General features: G+C 43.6%; 2 long non-coding RNA genes across 4 annotated transcripts; one reads left to right on the forward strand and one right to left on the reverse strand.

The window, feature by feature from the left end:
- On the reverse strand, positions 1-16,601 carry LOC139080485 (uncharacterized). 3 transcript variants are annotated; one of them, XR_011535026.1, is made up of 2 exons: positions 16,442-16,601; positions 1-204 (listed from the first exon to the last, which is right to left on the reverse strand). It is a non-coding gene; the product is annotated as an uncharacterized lncRNA (long non-coding RNA). The 3 variants fall into 3 exon arrangements; XR_011535027.1 differs by lacking the exon at positions 16,442-16,601 and adding an exon at positions 10,314-10,449; XR_011535025.1 differs by lacking the exon at positions 16,442-16,601 and adding an exon at positions 2,640-2,779.
- Positions 103-11,780, forward strand: LOC139080484 (uncharacterized). The gene is made up of 3 exons (XR_011535023.1): positions 103-240; positions 6,312-6,748; positions 11,058-11,780. It is a non-coding gene; the product is annotated as an uncharacterized lncRNA (long non-coding RNA).
- Positions 16,602-18,602: the final 2,001 nt, after the last annotated feature.

Here is an 18,602-nt window from a genome sequence, read left to right on the forward strand (position 1 = left end):
TTCTGGAGATAAAGGGTGTTTCTTTGTTTGGGGTTTCACTTCACCTGGAATCAGGACACTTTAGAGGCCAACTAAACAGTGGACGAGCCCGGCCAGTGGGGACGGGGCTGGGGACACGTGATGAAGTCCAGCTCCGGCTGTTGTTCTGCCTGCTGAGGCCTCTGCTCTGGCCACTTCCTCCTTCCTGTGCTTCTGCTTCTCCTTCTGAAAAATGCAGAGAAGACCAGCTGTTGGCCAAAGGTAAGGAGCAAACGACTGCTTAAAAAAGAGAAGCATTGAATTTCTAACATTAGACAAACATATTTTTACTGTAATTGAAGGTGATTTTATATATACAAAAGACTGCTTGCAATTATTTTTAATTAACATTCATTTTATTCAAATTCAAAATTTTAGATTTTCGTTAAGCTTTTAACTTAAAACTGCATTATTCTACTTATAACTTTATTTCATAAAATATAGTAAAATTTAACAGTGACTGTTGAGGGAAACTTTGATGACTGGCCCCCTTCAGAAATTTAGTTATTTAAACTAGCTTAACAATTTTAAACTGCATTTATAAAATTAGTGCTTTACACTTCAGAATACTGCACTTTCCTCACAAGCCTTCCCAAGTTCTCAACTAAGTATGCTGAATCTTAAGTTCTCTTAAATGTTCCCTTTCTGCTTAGAATCTTCATAAAATTGTGTCGCAGATTTCAGCTTAAATGATGTCTCCACCAATTACTCACTTACATATTTTTAAACTGGAATCACAAGCTCGTCCATTGGATACTCAAATATGCCCCATTCTCTTAAAATTGCAAGTTCTTAAAATACCAGATAGATATACATCACCTAAACTTAACCCGAAAATACCAAAAGTCTGAGTTTAATTTACTTCGCATTCCTCTGCTTAAATAGCGACTTTTCCAAGGTCAAAACCTAATAAAGAAACAACTATGGCATTACCAGCAAGCCAGGGGGCCTGTCCCAAGGCACTGTGGTTACTTATAGACCAGAAAGACCCTGATTAGGATAGCAAAGCATATACAACATAACAATGTTTTTCCAGACTTTCTGAATTGTGGGTCATTTTATTTTGCAATGAATTGTTTAAAAAGAGCTAATTTACAGATCTGCTGCTGGGGAGTTTCTGGACAGGATTCGAGAAGAGCTTTTAAGCTATTACAGGGCCTTTGTGGCTTACTTAAGGATGGCATCAAGAATTAGCCAGGGAATTAATTTCTAAATGGCATCGGCCGTGTTCTGGAGGCATCCAGAGGTTGTGGGCCTCGCCGGGGCGCTGTGCAGAGTGTCCTGGGGCGCAGGACGGCATGCATGGAAGGACAGCTAATGGCTGGCGAGCAGGACTGGCCTGAGGTCAGTGAAAGAAAAATCGAGTCAAAATCCAGTCCCCTGGGGGTAAAGGCCCCTCATTAGCGCCACTGAGGTAATCAGAGCTCTCGGTTCTGAGACAGACACCTAACTCAAAGGAGCTTAGGCAAAAGGGCAATTTCAGGGAGAATGCTGAGATCATTCAGGATGAAAGGCAGAATGTACAAACGAAGGAAAAGAAGTCTATCTCGTGTGGGAACAACTGGATACAGCCAGGAGCCCGCCCCTGTCTCCCATCGCTCCTTTCTGCCGACGTCTCGTCATCTCGTGACCACCCTCCTCCGTGTGGCAGGAACACCACTGATGGCAGATGGCAGGGGTTCTTGGGACCCCATGACCCCATCACCAAGGTCCTAAAGAATGAGGCAGCTCCCACTGGAACCCGCCTTCCGAGCTGGAGGAGAGCAGTTCCCGAAGGATGGAGCCGTTATTCCAGCAGGAGGCGGGCTGTCCAGAAGGAGCAAACCCGGTCAGAAGAGCAGCTCGTCCCCTGGGCTTCGGCAAGCAGAGCCAGTGAAATTTTATCAGAAGGGACAGGAATCGGGAGACCTAGATTCTGGTGCCGACTCCTGTCACCAACTGACTTGCTGGCCTTGAACAAGCCGCTTCCTCTCTCTGGGCCTCAGGTACCTCAACTCTAAAGAGACTGAAAGCCCTTGAAGGAGGCTTCCCCAGGCCTGACATTATAGTTCTCAGAATTAGGGGCGGAAAGGCAGATCGGGGAGCAAAGGAGTGGGGATAGGGCAGTGGGCAGAGCATGGAGGTGTGGCTATCTACACAGCAAGCACCCTAAAGGAAATAGGGCTGCAGGCAGAGGGACGGCTGGCCAGCAGAAATTGCTTGGCCAGGCACGAAACTAAGAAGAGGGAGAAAAGCCCTCTTCTCAAATTGTAGCCCAAATTACACCGGAGCGCCTGGTCACCCCAAAGGGAGAGAGCCCCAACCATTCATGCTGGTGGACCCACTGAAGCACCTCAGGCCGGGTCCCCCCACCCCTCATTTTATTCTTCCCTGAATCCAACTTCTGGCACCTATGAGACGATTCAAAATCGGAGTGACTTTGTAACCCTGAGCCTGGTATACAGCAGGTCCTCAGCAAACGTCCTCACATTGGATGGATGAAGGGTGGATGATTGGAAGATTGTGCTAAAAGTTTAGAGCAGTGCCACTCATCTTTCTATCTTCAGCTCCAAAAGCCTGGCTCACTGTAGATGCATCATAGTCATTTTTTAAATGAGTGAGTCAATCGACCACAAAGCTACCTTTGCTGCTGAATATGGATTCCTATTTCTGCATGGCTTGGACTCCCAATGTCTTGTCCCTCTTTGTGTCACCCATCTTGCACCATGCCTGAAGTGCAGAAAATGCTCAGTAAACATTTGTTAAGATGCAGTTAAATAAACAATACTTCCTAAGCTCTATATTAAAATGTAAAAAAATAATCCTGGAAACCACTCATTTTCAGATGCCAAATTCTGTGTCGCTTCGGGATGCTTCTGCCCATAAGCAATAGAAACCCTAGTCTATTGTGACTTAAACAAGAAAGGACGTAAGAAGTCCAGAGGTAAACAGCCCAGGGCTGGTGCGATGAATCTTGAGGGTCTGTTCCATCAACCGTAGCAAGTGGGCTTCTGGCCCACAGTCTGACCCCTGCTGCATCTCCAGGCATCAGGTCCACATCGTTCAAGGTTGAACTGCGACAAAGACCAGCACCAACTCATCTTTCCCTCTTACCAGGAGAGCAAAAGCTTGCCCTGAAAGACCCCTGATATTTCTACTTGCATCTCATTAGGCAGAAATTATAAGCTGGGTGCTGGGAAGCAGAAAATGTGTTTCTTGTAACAGGGGCAGGTGGGAAAGGAAGGGGGAGGCATGGCGTGTTACCGCAGGGCTCCCGTACGGAGGGGGGGGCGTTTGAAGGCCTTCCCGTCCTGCTCAACAAGACCCAGTGTGGTTGGGAGAAGCCTTCTCTGTGGGATATTTGAGGTTCTTCGTATCCCAGGCCTTAAAACTCACTCAGAGCAAATGTTTTAGACAAGCACCAATCTTGGACTAAGGATTTTAAAACATTTTACTAGATGAACTCTTTCAGATTCCCAAGGTGGATTTGAAGTTCACAATCGACATGCCGTCTTGTAGATGAGTGCAACGGCTCAGCATTGCCGTCTGGCCGAGGGTGCTTAGTGGCCTGTCTCCGGCTGGCTGGCCTGAGAACCGAAAACTGATGAGGACTTGGATCTGGAAGCTTCGTCCAGCTCTGGCTAGGGAGCATGAGTCTACCTGCCTTTGAAGGAAAACCGTATGAGCCAGTTAAGCATGGAAGTTTCCATGTGGATGTGAGTGTTCAGTGGCTTCAGGAAACTGTTCGTGCTTTGGAAGTTTTTGTTTTGATGTGCCTCTAAGAGCCAGAAAAAGAAAAAAAAATCTTTTCTCTAAGCTCTGAGTGTGTTTTTCAGGCCATTTCTACCTTCACCTGTTTACCAGCATTATTGTTTACATACTTTAGAATCGTACTTGTGCCCGTATTTTCAACATGCTTTGGGGCATCTGATAGATATATATTGTTAATTTATCATAGTGCCTAACAGAATGGTAAGCATTTAATAAATACTGTTTCAATGGCTAACTGGCATAGAAATATATAATTTGCCTGAATGTTTTTTTCCATCTACTCTAGTCAACAATCACATAATTTAGCTGAAGTGATTTTATAGATAAGCAGAGAGATGGCAGAAAAAGCCAATTATTTTACCATTTCCCCCTCCCCCAATATTTCCAAATTGACCTGTTTCGAAAAGAAGTTCAGCATCTTACTCCAGCCTCTTCCCCTTTGAGACCCGGGAAGATGAAATGTTTCAACACAAATAAGCTTGCTATGGGCAATCACATAGCACAGTGGATATGATGACACCACCCAGCTGGAAACGTTATTTCAGTCTTTGGAAACGACTTCTGCCCAAACGGTTTGTCATTAGTAGGAAGGGACTAGCTGTTCAGAATGAGGGCTTGTGTGGGTGATCGGTGGGAAACCTAAAAGGACATGTGAGGGGAAGATTTATTTTTGTCAGAAAATAAGCATTTGTCTAATCGCTTGGAGGAAAAAGAGTTGCCTTCATTTCTGCACAGTCATTGTTATAAAAATAATACAATTGGTTCAAGGTAGCAAAATGTGGAAATTATACACCGCCCGTGTTGCTGAGCTGAATGCATTCATGAGTCTTATAAGCAATTGTCCAGGATGAAGTCTATGGAGAAGCTGGGAGTCTTTACTGAACTGAAAATTGCTAGTTCTTATTTTCTCAAGAAGGAAGGATTCTTTGGTTAGAAGCTCTCAGGCAAAGGCCATCCTACACCACGCCCTGCTGTTCAGAGTGAATCACCCTCCAAGGTAAGGAGCAGGTGAGAAGACAAGGAAGAACGCATCCCTTCAGGCCAAGGAACGCCACAATCGCAGGCGCCCCACCTGCCTTTTGCACTGTTTCCGTCTACTGGTCTCCGTTCTCATCCCTCCCTTGCCCACCCCCCAGGGTCCGGACTTGAGCTGAGAAGTGACGAGAGCCTCCTTGACAAGGCATGCTGAAATACGGTAATTGGCGGGGCAGAGACAACCGTTCGTGCTGTTAAGGCTAAAGAGAAGACAGAAAGGTGAAGAAGAACCTAAGAGAGGAAGACGGTCTTTGTAGCTGGGAGGCTCCCCCAGCGGGCAGAGAAATAAGCAAAGTGAGTCAGAGACCGTGAGTCAAAGCGAAGAGGATGACTCACTGGACCAAGGCAGGTGCGAGGCGACGGGAGGTGAGAACATTCTCCTCCTCCGTCCTTGTCCCTTCTCCGTGAGACTTCCTACAGGGCTAAAGGTTTTATTTTTAGGGAATATGCTGTCTTCACCAAAAAAGGTCTTCCCTTTTGTTTTCTCTGATAAGGTCCAGATTTCTTAGATTGTGGCAGAAACCCTAACTCTTTTCAGATCTTTGGATGCTTAATAAACACGGAATAACAAGGGGCATGAAGGAGAATGAATTTGGAAGAAGACTGGCACTGAGGAGACCCTGTGACACCCGCGTGCAGGGAGGCGAGGGGCATCGACGGCTAGGAACCGAGGGAGTCTTGGGCAGGCTGTGGGAGGCTGGGACTTAGCTGTATGGTTGTGCTTGCAAAAGAGTACACGTTAAGCATCATAACTTCCCTTGAGCTTGTAAAGTAATGCAGCAGCTCTGAATTTCACCTAAAAAGTCAGTTCAGGAGTTCTTCAGTCATCTCTGATTCCTACAAATATAGATCACTTTTTAAGAGAAAATACTGTCAAGACATTTAGAAAGTTATTTAACAGTCATTTTTGGAAATTCATTTAAGAAACTACTTTCTAGGGGCCGGCCCCATGGCCAAGTGGTTAAGTTCACGCACTCCGTTACAGTGGCCCAGGATTTCGCAGGTTCGGATCCTGGATGCCAACATGGCACCGCTGGTCAGGCCACGTTGAGGTGGCGTCCCACGTGCCACAACTAGAAGGACCTGCAACTAAGATATACAACTATGTACCAGGGGGATTTGGGGAGATAAAACAGGAAAAAATAAATAAATAAATAAGATTGGCAACAGTTGTTAGCTCAGATGCTAATCTTTAAAAAAAAAAAAAGAAACTACTTTCTATACATCTTGTGAGGAAATAAGGCAAGCCACCCGGACTGTGGATGGTTTCTGGTTGCATCCCTAATATACATTCACCTCTCTGCCTTACAAAGAAGGCTTCCAAGTGTGGGTGGGACATACAGCTGTCTGAAAAAAGCCTACATCCCCAGGCTCCTTTGCAGCTAGCTACACATCTGACAAAGTTCTGTCCAATGCAATGTGAGTAGAAATACTGTATTGAAGTATTAAGGAGCAACTGGCGTGCACCTCATAAACTCTTCTTGCATCCCTCTTTCTCCTTCTTGCAGGTGGAAGGCAGATGTGATGGGTGGGACTTAAGCGTCCTTTCACAGACCATGAAGTGCAAAGCACAGGCTAAGGACGGCAGAGCAATCTGGCTTCTGGATACCTTCACTGGCCACCTCTGAACTGCTTATTTTGGAACTTGTCTGGGAGAGACGAAAATGCTCTCTTATTTAAGCTACTGTACTGGGTTGAATAGTGTCTCCCCAAATTTATGTCCTTTCTGGAACCTCAGAATATGACCTTATTTGGAAATAGTGTCTTTACAGATGTAATTGGTCAAGGTGAGGTCATACTGGAGTAGGGCGGTTCCTAAATCCCATAAGACTGGTGTCCTTCTAAGAAAAGAGACACCAAGAGAGAACCCATGTGGTGACAACTGGACACGTCTGTAAGCCAGACAATGCCAAGGACGGCCAGCAACCAGCAGGAGCTGGAAGAGGTAGGGAAGGCTCCTCCCCTAGAGCCTTCAGAACCGCACTAGCGACACTCGATGTCAGCTTATAGCTTCCGGAGCTGTGAGAGAATAAGTTTCTGTTGCTTTAAGCCCCCCCCCCCCCCCGTTTGCGGTAATTTGCTATGGCAGCCCCGAGAAATTGCTATGGCTCCTGTTAGAGTTTGTCTTCTTTGTTATGCGAGGCCTCACCTAACCCTTATGTACTAATCCTCACCTAACCCTTATGTACTAATCATGCACAACGCGCCGCTGCTGTTTCCATTCGACTCTAACGTCACCCTTCACTCGGGAACTGGGAATTTTACTGGAAAGCGGCTGATGAGTTCCACTGATTTATAGGAGGTAAAGACGGTTTTATTACCAGCTCCACTCTAACTGTGCCCAGAACCTTCCTTTCTGCACCTCCTAGTGAGATTCAGCAGAGTCCTCTGTGACCACCTTTCTTCACAATTTGATTAAAAATTGCATGAGGTAAGGAGGGCAGAGCAGGAAAATGGACTAATTAATAAGATTACTCAGAGCTTCCTTTCTATTACATAGGTTCTCTTTCATTCTTGTTCCGTCTTCCCTCTTCACCCTCCTTCCCTCTCTGCCTACCCCCCGACCCGTCCATTCTGGGCAAGGAAACTTCGGGCCATCCCAGAAACAGATCTCAAAGTGCTGAGTGGAGAGTCTGTTTTAGACCCGTCTAAAGGAGCTACGGTAACGGGCCTTCTACACTCCCAAATTTCAGATAGATAACTGCGTTAATTCCAAAAAGAGACCAACAATAGCCAGAGTTCGAGTCGGATAATTGCCGTGTCGGGTTAACTAGGTAAGAGGTGCTTTCAGTGCAACGAGCAAGATCTTTGCTCTTGGCTGCTTCTCATGATGTAAAGGCCAAGTGCTAACCTGACGAGCAGACACAGCCTTTGCTGACAGCCTAATCCATCAGTGCCTTCCTGTTGTGGCAACAATGGACCAACGAGAACGTGCGTGTCAAGTTTCTCCTTTTCCAATACTGTATGATCCCACTGGTCTCCCAATTTTCAATTACATCGATGCCTCAGGTGAATCACTGCCACACTTCAGGGGTCCCCCTAGATAGAAAAACCCTTTTTTACTGATGGCAGAGGTTAGAAGAAAGCCTGCAAAAATTAAAAAAAAAAAAATCGAATATTTCCTTTGAGTTCATTGATACATATTAATTCCCTTAAAACATCACAAGCCTTAACTTGCTGCTAAAAAAAAAAAGTCAAGGATAATTATTTGTCCAAAAATCACACCAAAAATGTTCAGAGCTCAAAGAAGTTGTCATTCATGCATTAAACAGATATTAAAGAGACTACTGTGTATCAGCTGATCCTGGACATATTGGCACTATAGACACTTGGTGCACTTGTGACTTTTACGGTCTGGTGGGGTACAGACTTGCAGCCACACGACTCCACAGTGTGACAAGTGCTATGCTATAGCTTGACAGAGGGTGTAATGGGTGCGGAGTCCACACCTAGAGTTCAGTGGGGCTGCCCCAGCGCAGGCATGGCGGGTGGACGGTGGGAGGTGAGGATGGCCAACACACAGGCGTGTGATCTGGGCTTCGTCGGGCATGTGAAGGACAATCAGGGCAGCTCTGGGCTTGAGGACACCGACTTAACACGGGCTCAGGTCTAGGCCTCAGGCTGAAATCAGAGAGTTCAAAAAGGTTTCGGAATTAAACAGGGGGAACCCCAGCTCACCTCCCAGAACACTAGCTGGGGAATGTAGCCTTGTTTCGGACAGCTTTGTGTCCAGCTAAAACTTAGAAATCTCTCTCTTTTTTCTTTTTAAGATTGGCACCTGAGCTAACATCTGTTGCCAATCTTTTTTTTTTTCTTCTTCTCCCCAAAGCCCCCCAGTACATAGTTGTATCTTTAGAGAGAGAGAGAGAGAGAAAGAAAGGAAGATCATATCAAATAACATTTCAACAAGAGTTTAAGATCCAGTAATTGGAGTTTCAGAAAAAGAGAACAGAACACTAAATGATGGTACGTAAGAACACATAATACACGATTAATTTCCCAGACCTTAAAGACACAAGTCTAGATTGAAAGGGCCAACCACCTCGTGACATTTCTGAACATTGGAAATAAAGAAAAGATGCTAAAAGTTTCCAGAGAGAAAAACACACATCACATTTAAAGAAAAATCAGAACAGCACTAGGCTTCGCAACATCAACCATAGGAACTAAAATAAAATGGAGTAACAGCTCAGAAGTCTAATGGAATACAGTTTAAAACCCAGCCACATATATAAATAAAAATCGAAGGCAGAGGTAGAATAAAAACATTTTCCAAAATACAAAAAGTAACAAAATTCTCATGAAGTATCTGAGGGGATGTATCTATTAAAGCAAGAACATGGAAGATAAGAAACTAAAAATAAGGGACCCAGCACCATAACACACTAAGGGAAGTCTCAAGATGGCAATGGGCAGCAGACCCAGGAACTGACCAGTCCGGATCCGGGCAGAAGGTCAGAGGACTCTGGAGGAGGGTTCTCCGAAAAAATACAAAACTGATAGATTAATTGATATGGCTGACCTGGGGAAACAGTATCGAATGGCAGATAAAAGCCACCGGAACAATTAGGACAGAACTTAAAATAAGTACTTAACACTAAACAATTATTTAAAACTGAGCAATTATTACTAACTCTAGGAAAACCCAAAAGTTATATAAGAAAATAATCGTAATATACGGATCATAAGTGAATCATACTTATGTATTAGGTAGTAGGGAGTGACTCTTGCTTTAACACAAAATTTTGATGTAAGTATATTAGAAGAATTGGGGAGGAGAAATGAGACATGAGAATTGGCTCAAGAGAGCTAAATCCTCCTTCCCCATAACAGAAAATCATTAGAAAAATGTCTAAAAATAACAAATCAAGAAGTAGTATTATGAGCAAATGAGTTAGAAATAGGGAAATAAATGCCATAAACAGTTACAAGAGTTGAATGTGTTTTCCTTTGGGGAACAGGACCAGTGAGGCAGAGGGCTCTTCTTATTTGCTACGAGCCTTGAGCACTTACTTGATTTTATAATTCTGTGCATATATTATTTTGAGAAAAAAACTGAAAATAAGAATAATAGCCCTGAACTTACTTTTTAACCCAAATTTTGGTGATAATTATGCAAAATTCAGTTCAGAATTACTCAATACGGTTGGTCCCTCATAAAACACTCACCCTAGACAATGGTTCATTGACTTGCCATAGGTTTACATCGGAAGGACTGCAGCATCAGCGTGATTTTGTTTCTTAGCTCTTGACTATGACTCTAAGAACAGTACTGCACGTAACTGCAAAGTGTGTCTTTGCTGGGTTAAGGTTTTTTTGCCGCATTATCAGATTTTGATTCCATTTGTTCATTCTGTTTTTCCAAGATAAATCAGTAATACAATTCCCTTAGCAACTCCATTCCGTAGACCCATATCCTGCCCTCACAGAAGCTCTGGTTGCAGCAAGCCGCAGACCCACCCCACAGGCTCTGTCACACACCCGTCCACGGGGACAGTGCCTCAGCTTACCAGAAACCTTGACAACTTCATGTGTTCCCTGCTTAGACGGGACACTTCTGCGGTGGGAGAAAAGCACAGCCAGAAGAGGATAATAGAAGAGATTTAAAAAAAGGTATTTTTAATATCATGTCAGAGGGCAGAAGAGGGAAAAAAGGTGGTTGCTAAAGAAAAAGACCCAGCTGTTACCAAATCTGGAAGTCACTGGTATCCTGAAATGTGTTTGAAAATATCTGCAGACCACATAACTTTTAAAGAGACAGTAATGTAACAACACTGTCTTTCTCTGTTATCATAGTTGTATGAACCCAAGGCATTCTCATGTAAAATATTTCCTTAATCTTTCCCTTTTCACACTTTTTAAAAAAGTTTTAGGTTACTTTTTAAAAATTAAATCTATTTTGTGAATGTCTAGCTGATAACCAAAACAAAGGAAATTTACTAAACAGCATTTCACAGAATAGGGTCTGTGTGCTGCTCTTCATTTAGCAAATAATATCTGTTATCTTAATAACTGAGTACTGAATAAGAGGATGTGCTTCTAGAAGGAAATTGGTAATTGTCTCATACTGTCAATGTATGTGCATTTATATAAAATATCATTATTAAATTCATTGTCCTTCAAAAGGTCTGAAAATATTTAGAATGTGTCACTTTACAAAATAAAGCAACACAGGAAGCTCCATAATTTAGATACATCTAGACTCTTGAGGCTCCGATCCAGGACTCAACCACTTCTGTATCTTATTGTCTTAGGTCAGAGGTCAGCAAATAAGAGAGAAAAGAAAGACCAATCCAGAAGCAAACTGACTAATGAAAGCTCCAGAAAGAGTTACAATGAAGAAAGATACAATGAAGGAAGGGAAGGAAATTATCAAAGAAATATTACATTAAAAATTTCCAGGATATGAATTCAAAGTATGTGAATTTTCAGAGTGACAGAGTCCATCCCAAATGCCCAGCATAATGAGTGAAGAGATGCACACCAAGACACATAATCATGACACTTGAGAACAGTGGCTCCAAAACCTTCCAGAGAGAAGAAAAACACATCATAAAGGATGATACTGATTTTCTCAACAGCAATATAGGAAGACAATGTAGCAATGCCTTCAAAATGCTGAGGGAAAATGGGTTTTAACCAAGAACTCCATATTTGGTCAAATCAATTAAGTATGATGACAGAATTAAGATATTTTCAGATGCAAAGCCTCAAAAAAATGTATGCCCCATGTCTTTTTTTCTCAAGAAACTACTAGGGGATAAGGTCCACCAAAAACAGAGAGGAAATCAAGAAAATGAAGGTAGAGGATCCAGCACTGGGAGGATCCCAGAGGAACCTGGGAGAGACAGAGTTTTAGTAATCCACTGATTTCCTAGAAAATGGAAGAGTTTAGCCTTCAAACATCCCTTCCTACCCCTCTCTATTCATACTTTCACATTAGTGATAAAGCAATATTAAAAAAATTAGCAATCAGTATTATATCATTATGAGATTTTGTATTTTATTCTCAGCTGAGCCAGCTGCATACCACAGTTCATTTTCATTACTATTTACAACTTTTCTTGGAATTCATTGAGTCAAGTTTTTCCGGGAATTGAGTCAGCATATGTAACAAATAGATTCCATCTCCCCCTTGGAGGCGTCCTGCTGAGAGCCCTCATCTTCCGGCTCCCATGACACCGAGTTCTCTAGGCCTTCCCCACAGCTACTGGATCAAGACTTCCCTTCGCCATCATCTTGGGAATTTCTTTTCCCTCTCTCCTGTGTTGGGTCCCCTACTGCCCTGAGTCAATGTCATCTTTTTCTGGATTTACTCCTTGAGTTGTAGTGGGTTGAGGTGTGAGTGGAAATTAAGGAGGTGGAGACTGAGGTCACGCTATTCTTAGACACTTGCTTAGGAAGAGAAGGACGAAGAATGGGAGCAGGGGAGGGAGGGGAAATTAGCCTCATGAGGCTGTATTTAGAAATACAGAGGCAGAGCCCAGAAGCAACCCAGCTAAAACTGTGAAAAGTAATTACCGCTGGGGAGATACAGGGCAGAGGACTGCTGTTTTCCATTATAAGGCTTGTGGTGCAAATAAACCTTGCATGAATAGCAATTAACTGGCTGCAAGATAAATGTTGGAAGAATAGGGAGAAAAGGCCGATTCTTCAGGCAGAGGGAAGAACATGAGCAAAAAAACCTGCCAATGTTTCTACTTGCTGGAACATAAAGGAAGGTGCGGTGGGAGAATAAGCACGAGGGTGGGGAGAACGCCCCAGCTCACTAGCTTACGGAGTCTAGACTTGGCTGTGGGGAACAACTGATTCCTTTCTACAACTTTTAAATAACTTGAATAGCTGAGGTGTTACTTTGGCAGATTGGGAGTGCAAGATTAGAGCAGGGAAACGAGTTGGAGACCACCGTCTATTCTAGGCAAGAGATGATGAGGGTGTGAAATGAAGTAACTCCTCTGGGTTGATGTGAAAGATGGGAAAGAAAGAGAATCAACAGACTGGGTTGGGATCCAAGGGAAAGGGAGGAATCTAGGGTAACTCCCAGGTTTCTGACCTAGGTGATGAATTTCCCGAATTAGAGAACTTAGCAGGAGTTTTGAGCGGGGCAAAGTGAGTGAAGTTTGGAACACGTTTTAAGTGGGAAGGGACATCTAGTAGGCAGCTAGATAAGATCTGAAGTTTTGTCATGAGGACTGGCTGAGCTAAAGATACGGGTTAGTCACGGCAAAAGCTGAAGGTCAGCAGAGCAGACGCGATCTGCTCTAGGAAGAGCATGAAGAGCGAGCACAAAGGAAACACCAACAGGAAGAGTGGTCACAGGCCTCAAAAGGGAGGAGTTAACAGCATCACATGCCGTAAAAGGTCAGGAAAGAGAACTGAAGAGATCCCAGTAGATGTGGGCCGCAGTGATCTGTAACAGGGCATTTGAGGAAGCCTGGTGGAAGCAGAGGTCTAATTTGTGATCAATTACAATCCCCGTCCTTGAAGTGTGGGCTGAATTGAAGGGGTGATCAAAAGTAAGGAGGTGGTGGTAGAGAGTAGGGGATTGAGAAGCCCGGCTGTGAAAAGGAGCACTGGGAAGGAGGAAAGTCAGCTAAAAATTCAAGGGTTAGACTTTTCCCCCTAAGAACGGAAAGCTTTGAGAACGTTTGGATGCTTCAGAAAAGTCGGCAGTACAGGGAGAATTTGAAAATACGAGAGAGGCAAAACAGTCTTACCGTATAATCCAGCAATCACACTCGTAGATATTTACCCAACTGATGTACAAACTCACATCCACAGAAGACCTCCATACAAACGTTCGTAGCAGCTTTATTCTTAATGGCCAAAAACCAGAATTAACCAAGATGTCCTTCAATAGCAGAACGGATAAAAAACTGTGGTGCATCCAGACAATGGAATAATAGTCACTGATAAAAAAATGAGCTATCCAGTGACAATCTTCCTCAAGCAAAAAGAGGAAGATTAGCAACAGACGTTAGCTCAGGGCCAATGTTCCTCACCAAAATAAACAAATAAATAAAACCTTACTAGCAACAAAAACATTTAAAAAAATGAGCTATCAAGCCACAAAAAGATATGGACGGATCTCAAATGCGCAGTGCTAAGTGAGGGAAGCCAGTCTGAAAAGGCTGCATACTGAATGACTGCAATTCTATGACACTTTGGAAAAGGCAAAACTCTGGAGGCAGTGACAGGGCAGTAGCTGCCAGGCTGAGGGAGGGCTGAGGTGAATAGGTGCAGCACAGGGGATCTTTTCAGGGCGGTGACACCATTCTGTGTGATGCTCTAATGGTGACTACAAGACAAAAAGCATTGTCAAAACCTGTAAAACTTTACAGCCCAAAACATAACTTAGCGTACAGAAATTTTAAGCAATTCATTTAGGAGGTTGGGGGAATCCCAGGATGAAAATGCAGAGTGTGACAAATAAATCCAGAAGTATCACAGACATATAAAACAATCTTACTGAAGGCTGGGTGAGGGAATAAAGTGTTGAACTGAGTGACTCTGGAAACGAGTGACGTCTGTTGAGACCAAAGGCACGATACACTGTCATGAGCACTGTGTTCTAGTGGGAAAGCTGTTTCCCACAAAGGTATGGACTAACAATTCCGAAAGTGCTACCTGCACATCCTGGAAGCGAACAATGAATTTGAGCGACAAAGTGATAATGGATTATAACCCAAAGAGTAAGATAAATATCCATAAGTTCACACTGATATAAATGGTGGAATAAACAAACAAATGGGGGAAGAACAGACAAGTCTTCCATGGGGAATTCCAAATAATTTATGTAGCTACTCCACCCTAGGAAATGGGATTCCTTAAGTGTGGACTGTGCTCAGTGACTTTCTTGCAGAGCAGAGTACAGGAAGGGAGAAAAAAAGAGTTGACTGCACAGTGGAGAAACCTGGCAGACACTTTAGTCAGGGGATCAAGGTCAACATCAGTACTGATAAGTCATGTTCAAAGTGTTGATGAACCCATGATGTGATGTGATGAGAACGGCACATCACCTCTCTGGTCTTCCCCTCAGAAAGCATTACCCCTGTCTAACCATGAGAAAACATCTGACAAATCCCAACTGAGGGACATTTTACAAAATACTTGACCAGTACTCAAAACTGTCAAGGTCATCAAAAACAGAAACTCTGAGAAACTGTGACAACCAAGAGGAGCCTAAGATAAGACTAACTGTAATGTAGTAACCTGAATGGGAGTCTAAAACAAAAAGAGGACTTTAGGTAAAAAAAGAGAAATCTGAATAAAGTACATAATACATATGAGTAATAATTATCATTCATATATACATTCTATAAAGTATATAATAATGTGCCAGTACTGGTTAACTGTGACAAGTGTACCATATTTAACACATTAGTAATAGGGGAAACTGGAGTGTATGAGGGAACTCTGTACTATTGTCACAATAATTCTGTAAATCCAAAATAAAAAGTTGATTTAAAAAAATCTGGGAGAGGAAGAACTCTAGAGCTGGGGATTGAATCACCAGAACTAGCCCAAGGTCAGAAGGCCTCAAGGTAGCGAGAGACAGACAGGGTGCTGCCATCACTCCTTTGTCCTCCGCTCGCAGCTCTCTGGAAAGCCCTCCTCTTGCCTTTCCAGCTGGCATCCCCACTCCCCCATCAGGACCTAGCACAGATGACCTCATCTTTATTGCCGTCTGACTTCACCACTCCTAACAGATGTGCTCAGTCATCTATGGTCTCTCGGTACTTTCATACAGTCAGCAAACTTGCTGCCAATTTATTGTGTACCAGATACGTGCTAGATGCTGGAACTAGAGATAAAAAATCTCATTAACCCCAAAGAACTCAGTCAAGTGACATCTTATGTTAGCACCTTTCACCTTGCACTGTTCTTGCTTTTGTCTCTCTCTCTGAAATAAACTATGAACTCTTTGAAAGCAAGGATTACTACCTTACGCATTTTTTCATTCCCAGTTCTAAAAACAATACCTATTCATAGCAATTAACAAAGAAATGCTTGTTGAGACAAAACAAACACTGAATTCTCTTTCACTTTATGTAGGGACTACTTCAGGGAAAGGAAACTATGAGAAGAGTCTGCAAGGCTTATACTAATAGGTGATTTTTAATTATTGGCAGAAAGATTTCCCCCCAGCTTCTGAATATATTACACACATATATTTCGGGAAGCAGACAGACTCTATCAGCAAGAGAGGAATTCGCCTTCAAGCAAAAGCGAAACCAGCCAACAGGGGCTCACACTGTTTCCCCACCCAGGAGGGCTGTGCCAGGGCTGCTGCAGCACCCCGTGGACACGACGGCCTTGCCTCCCGCCATCCACGGCACAATGGCCCATCACTGAAGTTCACTAAATGGCTGTCCTGGCTTACTTGGGAAAGTAAAAAGCATTTCTAAAACTACCTAAAAGTAAACTACCTGCCACTTACAGATCACTGGGCAGAAATGTCACATGGTCGCCCCTAGATCCAGGTAGGAATTTCTCCAGCCTTTAAAATAGAGGCCTAAGATAGCAAGGAGGTTTGGGAGTAGGTGCGGGGATATGCAGTGTCTACCACAGTCAACCTCTTTGGCTCCCCGCAGAATACACACTGCCCTTTGCATACACACACTTGGAACGCACTCACCCCGACCAAAGGAGGATGCCTCCATCTCTTCCAGTTACTGATTGCAGTCTGAAATCTCCAGGTGAAATGCAGTTTTCTCCATCAGGTCTAAATGTGGCTCTACGTGGTGCCCTCCTCCAGCTGGAAAGCCAGGTTATCTGCCCTGAACACAGGCCTTGCCCTACAAAGGCAGCGACGGATAAGGACTCTCTATACACCCCAGGCTCGAGCAAACAGAGATCTCGCCTACATGCTCTTTACACTGAGCTTTTGATCTGGGAGCAGCCGGTATCCGGGACTCTGTCCAGTACCTTCTCCCTTAGTTTACCTGCTACTGTCTCGGGGCAATTCACAGCCATCACTTGAAGTGGGAAAAGCCCACATTTAATGCCCTTTTGGCAAGGCCAGTCTTCAGTGTAAACTCCTGCTGAGGCTGCTGCAGGCCACTTGGTGGAGTTTCCATTTCGCTAGGTTTGCCCAAACCAGGACTCTTGGAACTTTCCATCAACTCAGACTGCAGGGTGCAAGCAGAGAAAGCTTCTCCTAGCGAGGCTCTATTTTCTTCTCCACTCTGGTTTCCACCCAGTTTCCTTTAGTCTGGCTGTATCGCTCTTCTGCAGGACTTCGCAGCTTGCATTCATTCAACACTTCTGTGACACTGCTTTCCAGGTATGATTCACTTAATCCTCCTCACAGGCCTAAGTAGGTATGATTATCATTTCCATTTTCAGCTGAGGAAGCTGGTCACACGGTGAGTAAGCAGAAGTGGGGTTTGAACCCACGCAGTCTGGCACCAACCCCACAGTTGCCTAGGAAGAGACCAGCACATGCCAACACTCTGCAGCTCCCTATTATCTCCCTTAACACCAGTCTGGTCTCTACCCTAAAGTAGTCAGTCAGTCTGGCAAAATGTTTTGCCACCAAATAACTAGGCTCACCAATTTTTCAACTCACCCAGGACAGTGGGTCTTCTCCAACCGTGTCCTACCTCCTGCATCTTTTTTAGCATTTGTCATTTGCAATTCCCGATACCAACTTGTTTCCGGCCAGTCGCTCTTACTTGCAAATGAGAGAACTCATTCTGGCTTGTTTAAGCAGAAGAATTTATCAAAAAAAAGAAAAGACACAAGATAAACAGAATCTCCAACAGGCTTGTTACGTTTGGAGGTTTAATATAAAGCACGAAAACTCCCACATCACACATGGAAACTGCTCCAAAGACTGCCCTGCCACACAAGTGACCCCACCATAACACATGCCACCATGGGATGACAAGGTCTCTGCCACCGCTGCCCCAAAGCCTCGAGAACACTGTGCCTACCCTCTGCAGTACGAGGCTGGCTTCTTTAGAAGCTCTGCTCCAAGCCGAACGCTTGGGGTGGCACATCTGTTGCGAGAGCCCAGGGTTGGCGGTCTTAGCTGCCAGGCAGCCCAGGAAAGGAAGTTTCCAGTCACTGCCTCAGGGAGGGGTGAATGCGGGACACTCCCCATGCACAGGAAGGGCTTTCCGATCACAGGTGGGCCACAAATGACAAATGTCTATTACACTAAACTTTTCTACTTATACTGTAGCTTCACTGATTTTTTATACGAAAATTTTCACATTGAAGTTAATTTGAATTTTAGCAAATATTGAAAATTAATTTCAAATTTCTCAGGCACTATCTTGCAGGAGACTTAGAAGTTATTTCCGTATCAGAAGTTCATTGCAAATAATGCACTAAGTGATTAATGAAGTTATGGATAGTTTAGAAATTAATAATTAGAGAGATTAGGGAGGAAGTTGTACCCATGCTAATAAAAATCAAAGCAGTGGAAGTGATTTGCATTTCTCTGGTTGTTGGTCATGAGAACGCTGGGAAAAGCCCCCTAAATGCAAATAAATAATGATGTTATTATAAAGTGTAACAATAATACAGGCATTAAAGGTGGTTTCGAATGTATACTTCAAGAATATTAGAGTTTATACAAATTAAACTAAGCCATAATAAATACTCGGCATAAGCACATTAGGTACTTGTAAACCCAAACGTGGCATCCACATTGGTGCTAAGCAGCTAAGTCCACAGGTTGCCCGGTTCAAGTTTCAGGGCTGCTGTTGACTCTTATGTACTGCAAAATATTCAATTACATAATTCTTTTATCTTATATTCTTTAACCCAAACTTTTTTTATAGAGTATG

Source organism: Equus przewalskii, chromosome 30 (genome assembly GCF_037783145.1).
Source record: "Equus przewalskii isolate Varuska chromosome 30, EquPr2, whole genome shotgun sequence".
NCBI lineage: Eukaryota > Metazoa > Chordata > Mammalia > Perissodactyla > Equidae > Equus > Equus przewalskii.